At 32.4% G+C, this 6921-nt stretch overlaps 1 long non-coding RNA gene across 1 annotated transcript; it reads right to left on the minus strand.

Annotated features, from left to right (window-relative positions):
* Positions 1-3434: 3434 nt before the first annotated feature.
* Positions 3435-6921, minus strand: LOC147484449 (uncharacterized). The gene is made up of 5 exons (XR_015204234.1): positions 6628-6921; positions 6382-6516; positions 6199-6230; positions 5775-5838; positions 3435-4087 (listed from the first exon to the last, which is right to left on the minus strand). It is a non-coding gene; the product is annotated as an uncharacterized LOC147484449 (long non-coding RNA).

Raw genomic sequence — 6921 nt, forward strand, 5'->3', positions numbered from 1 at the left:
GAGGAGATGAAACAGTTTCGTATACTGGTAAAGTAAATATATCGATGAAATTTCAACGCCTCAAATCTCGAAATCTTTGACTGGCAGACTGGGTTAAGTTCAAAATGTGGATTTTTTCCTGAATATTTCACGGCAGATATCGTGATTTGGAATCAACTTGTTTTTGTTTACACTTCTTTCTTGTACAACTAGTTTTTGAGCCCGTTCAACGAACGGGGACCGTTTCATTAAATTGATTTGATTATTTCTAATATTTTTTGAATTATTATGTATCAAAAAAATTTAACTATAGAATATTGTAATGATTCGTAGAAAGGCGTTGAGGCATAATAATAGTATTAATAAAATGAAAAAATAGCTCAACAAACATAATTAATTTGATTTATGACCAAACCATTGACAAATCCTAAAATTTAAAAGTATAATGTATCTTTCTTTCATGCACAAATTCAAATTGGAAAAGTCATTGAACTCTTAAAATTTAATTGTCGACGACACTTTTTAATTGATTATATTTTGACAACCAGACATTTTTTTCCCCTAATTTACACTTTAATGTATAGGGGGAACATGTTCAGTTTACACTTTGTGAAAAAAGAATTATTTTTATTTTAAAATTATTTACTTAAATTATATAAATTGGCACCTTTCACAAAATTATTAATTGATTTTTTCATATAATCAATTAATTGATTTCATATAATTGATTTTTTTTAATTGTTTTTTATCGAATTATTATGTACCAAAAAGTTTTAGCTTTAGAATATTGTAATGATTCAAATATCGTACTTTCTCATTCAATACTCGGTGAGTCCGTGAGTAGACTGAATAACCCATCAAAAGATGTCTAACATAGAGCAGGAGTAGCCATGTGTAGCTTCTACCAACATGATGATATGTTAACAGGCCAGTTGCCCTCTCAAGACAACAACAATACAACATTCAAAAAATTAAAATTTCTAATCCAGCGCCCACACAAACAGTGAATCTTATCATAATTATAGTGCTAAAAAGAATAGTTATGTAAATTCATATATGTAACAGAACCCGTTTATTTAACAAAATCAATGGGCATTCAATTAATGACAAAAATAATTATGTAAATTACTCGTTTAAATGGAACTTGTTTACCGAATTATATACTTTTTTTCGTTTTATTATTATGTGTCAAAAATCTTACTTCCAAACTATATTGAAACTCATACAGTAAACTAATTTATTAAAGTTCCTAACGCCAATAATTTGTTAGACTGCTTTTTTGTATCAATGGGCCTTATAGTGTATTAAAATGTCCAACTTTTTGGCTATGGACTAAAATATTGTTTTTTTTTTATGAATGGGCCGTATTAAGATGTTCAAATTTTGGGCCCATTACTTTACTTAACATGTGGTGTCACTTTCACCACTTGTATCTCTAATTTACCGACGTGTTTTCTCACTCTTATCCCCAAGCAACCTATCTCTTGACTCTTGAGTATCTATCTTCAGTTGACTTAAGTGAGAAGTGAATTCAGTCGCTCTCAAATGTAACTTTTAATTTTCTCAATATCCCTTGATCTCACTCTTGTTATTTATAGTTTCCTAATTTGCTATCGTTAGTTAAGCATACTTAAGCATACTATGCTTTCTATACACTAAACCGCTACTTAAGATTTCTATGCTTTCTTCATTGAGTGAAAGTCTGTATACTATATAGTTGTACTTGTACTTGGATTTTTAAATTATATCATATTATTAGTGTTTTTGATATACTGATTGTTTCTAGTTATTAGATATTTCTTTACATTTGAAGAATGCTTTGTTTGAAGGTCTTCTTGTCAAATTTTTGGGATCATGTAACCTGCAAAAAAAGGAATAGTATTGTGAATTATGTACACCCATCCTCATACATGGAAGGGTGAATATTGGTAGTAATAACTAATCAGAATTTCGTGTATAACTAACATTTATATAGGCGTCTTTTAATATTACCCAAGTAGTTAAATCACCTTCTCTAGGATGAACAATATGTTATTCGAAATATAAATCAAAATCTGTAAATAATTTTAAAAAGTGTATATATAAACTAAGATAGCCCGTTTGATCATTATTCAGCTTAATAAAATATTTAATTTTTGTTAAATTTTTGCTTAATAATAATACCATATAATCATATTTTTTTTCTTTTTTTGAAAGTGCTAAGTTAATTATGAAAACATTGATGCGCTGACTAATTGAGAAGCCTAAGCTAACCAACAACATGCATTGTTTCTATTTGTTATGATGTTTGCTTGAAAGACTTGCAACCAAAAATTGAAAGTAAAAAAAAACGAACAATGACAACTTATAGTGTGACTCAATAAATACTGCTCTCGTCTGCTACCAATCAACATCAGTTTCAGTTTCATGCTTACTGCAAATGAAAAGTGTTACACAAACATATACGTAGTCACCTTGCATAGTTTTCTTTTTGGTCATTACGATCTAGAGTTGCACATTCTTTTTAACATTACTGCTCCATATATTGAACCTCCTCTGAGTTTTATACCTTAGTAGCTTAATTGGTTCGTACATTCTTTTTAGCATTAGTGCTCCATATATTGAACCTCCTTTGAGCTTTATACCTTAGTAGCTTAATTGGTTCACTGAACAGATGACGTTTATGCAGTTTATAAAATTGAAAAATAAATTAGGCAGTAAAAGATTTTTAAAATTTTATAACTGAATAGTTTTTGGGTTATACATGAAGCTGTTGATTTTTTGGTCTTAGTGTGCATCCCCTCCCTCATGATCATACTCATACAGAATGTTTGTAAGGATTTTCCATAGGTAATAACATGGTGTGCCTAAGAAAGTAACATGTTTCCATAGGATTTTCCCACTACACTGGATTGTATAAAATTTAAGGTGAGGTGATCAGAAAGTAACAACATGGTGTGCCTAAGAAATTGTGGAAAATATTAACAAAAGCTTACGCACATGGATGATGCATCTAATTGCCAGGCCAAATTATTTCATTTTATATTTTCACAATGTTCCTATACTACTCGATAATAATTTTCTATACCTGCAAAATAAAGGCAACAATATTTCCATACCAAGACATCAACTTCCAATTTAACTCTTTCCCAATTTTGTACACACACAATTGAAAAATATAATCCAGAATCAAGTTTGCATACTAAAATTTCCAAGACACGCATTATATTATTTGCATGGGATGTATATGAATAAAGTCATGCAAGCTAATCAACTCAAATTAAAAAATTACCTTCCTAATTTTGTACAAAATGCTCTAATACCATTTATCTTGTCCAAATGTGTAGTCATATAAAAAATCGTACGTATGTTATTCTCTTAGAGCAATACATTATTCAGACAACACAATAATTAAGTGTCATAGCGCATAGGTAAGAAGCAAAATAGTAGATTCTACCTAAAGAAGTTTAGGTAGATAAGTTTCCCATCTTTTGGATTTGAGGCAACATTGTATTATGGTGTGCTGGTTCTATTCTTTTGGTGTATGGTTCCTACTGGCAATTCAGAGAGTAGTGGATGTGAATGTGGTACATCTATGCAAAACCTAGTTGCTTTTAGAGTCATATTTGTATAAATAACTATTTAAGATTTCTTCACAAAAAAACAATTGGAGAGTCTAGACGCAACGCAATTCAGATCACAAATTGCTCATTTAACTTGTCCAATAGCAATTAGATATGTAGCAGGATTACTTGACCTTAAAAATCCTTCACCAGTTTTACTTTTTGCCTCGAGTCATTGACAACAATTAATTAACCCTCGTGTAACAGTAACAGTTAAAGTACAATTTAAAATTGGTTTATCTCATGCCAAGGAAAAGTAGTTTGAGGAATGGAATTGAAAACACGGTGTGGAGACCAGAGTGTTTTATTGCTCTACAACCTACACAGGACAATGTCTACACTTATTTTATGTGTCAAATTTTTGAGTACTCCTCTAGAAAGAATAAAACGCTTAAACAAACACAAAGTTTCTTGAATAATACCTTATCGCGAGGTCGAGACTTCATCCAGCTGGCAATATATAGGTCTGTTCTTCCTTGAGTCTCTTTCTTCATAAGAATTGGATACTTAAAAAAAGAAACTATATAAGCATGTGAATAAAGTAGAATAGTAGTACAGGATGGCAACTGACTAAATTTAAGGAAAAACTGACAGCCTCTGCAGTAAACAAAGCATTGATGCCATTCTCAAATGCATAACCAAGCATATTATGAGCCTCTTTTTATGTATTTTGTTCTCCAAATGACATCCAAAATAATAAAAAGTCAGTTTTAATTAATAGGAATAGACATATTAACCCTTGCAAATGATAGGAAGAAAAGGTACCCCTCCTATAGTTATTTCACTAATGGTAAGGTCCGAGTCACCGAGTTTTCGAAACTGCATTGAATTCTCTCCAACTTTTGCTCTAATGGGTGTAACTGAAATGCTCCTTTTCTTTGAACTGAATGTAACTGAAATTATATCTGTATAATTGGGATCAGTACTTCACAGAGCTTGGACCTTAGGCTTCATTGTTAATATCACAACTTGATGCTAGAAGTGAATTATGTTGGTTGTTGGTCAAATGTCACCTCTCAAGGTCAAGCCAAACAGTTGAAAAACATTATTTTCATAACCACATCTTAAATAGCTTGAAATCATGGAATTATAGAGTGCCACATTCCCTAGGAAATCAGAGGCGCAATCGAAAGACTTAAAACCTATCACATTCAAAAGCCACAATCCATAACATACCTTTTTACGACAATCAAGTGGAGACAATATCGCGAAGAATCATTTAGTGTTGAAGTGTAAATCTAGGACCAAAAAAAAAAAAAAAAAAAAACTGATAGAAAGACACTGAGAGCCAAATTAATTAGTAAAAGTGAATATTACAACAAAAGATCACATATAATCACAATATATGATCAAACAAAGAAAAGGTGAATAGATGACCCCATATTTCCATTGTACTTTCAGCTATAAAGGTTATGCACACTCCAATATCTAGGTTTTGTCACTCCTTCCACATCCTCCCTATAGGACTCTGTTAGTCACAGCTACAGCTCCTCCTTTGTCACTACCAGAGAGTAAATGTGTTATCTACGCTGTCCTATCATGGCTGTCCCTGACTTTCCTACAACTATTTTGAACAGTAATATGAGTCGGTAAATTATTCACCCATGAATCTATAAGAGAAGGTACAAAATGATAAGATTCATCATCAATTATATGAACTGATAGGACACATGCATGATAACCAAAAAGAACCCTGCATATACAAAATTTCTAATTAAGACATGATTATTTGTTTATAGAGTGACAACTTAAATAATCTTATAAAATATGTCACATGGTTCTAGAGGTGGAACCATAAAAAGTTGGTAAAAAGAAAAGAAGAAAGTGAAGAAAAAAAAAACGCATCAACCCGATATCAACCTCAGTAACTTGATTCGACCTTTAGTAGTTGTTGCTAGCTTAACAACAAACGTACACATGAGTTTTAAACCATCTTCCAAACAAAAAAAAATGACTATATAATTAAACAAAGAAAGTATAATATAATAATGTTTGAGTTAAACTTGACAACAAATAACAATAGAAGCACTTCAACATGACACCAAGTATACGGATACGTTCATCATTTTAACTCAAACAATGATACAATCAACAATATTACGGTTTAACCTAAGCATTCGTCAGAGCATATCGTATACTTTATTAAGTGTTAAAAACCAACTTAAATACAGCAAGAAAACCAAGTGTTATTACCTTCTCTTTCTCTTTTTTCGGAGATTAACGCACTTTGTCGAAAGAATGTTTGTTCCTGAGCAGACTGCATACAAAAACACAAACAATCACAATTCACAACCAACAAAACACCAACCCCATTATTTAAATAAAACAGTTGGGGAGCTAATTTGGAAGGGTGCATTATGATAATTTGCTTAGTTAGATTCCTGCAAATGTCTCCGATTGGCTTGAGTTAAAGTGTTCAAATTCCGATATATGACTAATGTGCAATTAAGTGATGGCACAATTCCATAGTGATGGCACAATTCTGTAGTGATGCAAGTTCAAACCTGTCAACAAATGCAATCATGACAACGAAAAAAAATCTGTCAAAAAAGAGAAAACCCACAACCAAAAATGCAAAGTTGGGAAAAAACATAAAAAATATAAAACTTGGTTTTACCTCACGATTCATGGAAGCAGTGTGTTCAGTCCCTGCAAGTTATACGTGAATATTTAAGCCCGCCATTATCAAGTTAATTCTCAGTAGATTAATATTCATGGGATGGGAAAGGAAGAAAAATTATGGGTTTTGGAAAGAAGTACGGTGGGTTAGTTATTACTTATTAGTTAGTGTTTTGTTTACCGTGGATTCTTTGTAGGTTTTGTTTCCATTTTTCGTCCCCTGATTTCTCGTGTGCCCAAACTTCCTTTTTTGTTGTTGCTGACGAAAGCATGCAATGACACACTAAATTGCAAGGAACCCCCCAACACCTCCTTCCTACATGAGAAGTGATAAAACATAATTAAAAACCATTCAAATATGAGAATTAAAATCCGCAGGAAGGCAACCACTGATTGAAAACATTTATTTATAAGGATAAGTTGTTACCTAAGTTGCGAATGTCGAGTCAGTTGACTTCTTTGATAGATAGCTCTCATGTCTTTGATGGATGCAAATGGAATTTGCCCTCTCCACGGTAGGGTAGCTGGTTGGTTGATTGGCTAAGTAGCCGTTGATTGATGGACGCAGTAGACCGCCTAGACCGCCCACAACATATTCTCAAGGGGCTGGTGGACCTTTACGTACTCAAAATACAAGTCCACGCCGAAATGAACCCAAAGGCTACAAGAGTCATCCTTATAGTTCTGTAGTTCGTAATGAACCCGGAGGCTCCAGGAGTCA

The sequence above is a fragment of the Coptis chinensis genome, chromosome 8 (genome assembly GCF_015680905.1).
Source record: "Coptis chinensis isolate HL-2020 chromosome 8, ASM1568090v1, whole genome shotgun sequence".
Classification (NCBI taxonomy): Eukaryota; Viridiplantae; Streptophyta; class Magnoliopsida; order Ranunculales; family Ranunculaceae; genus Coptis; species Coptis chinensis.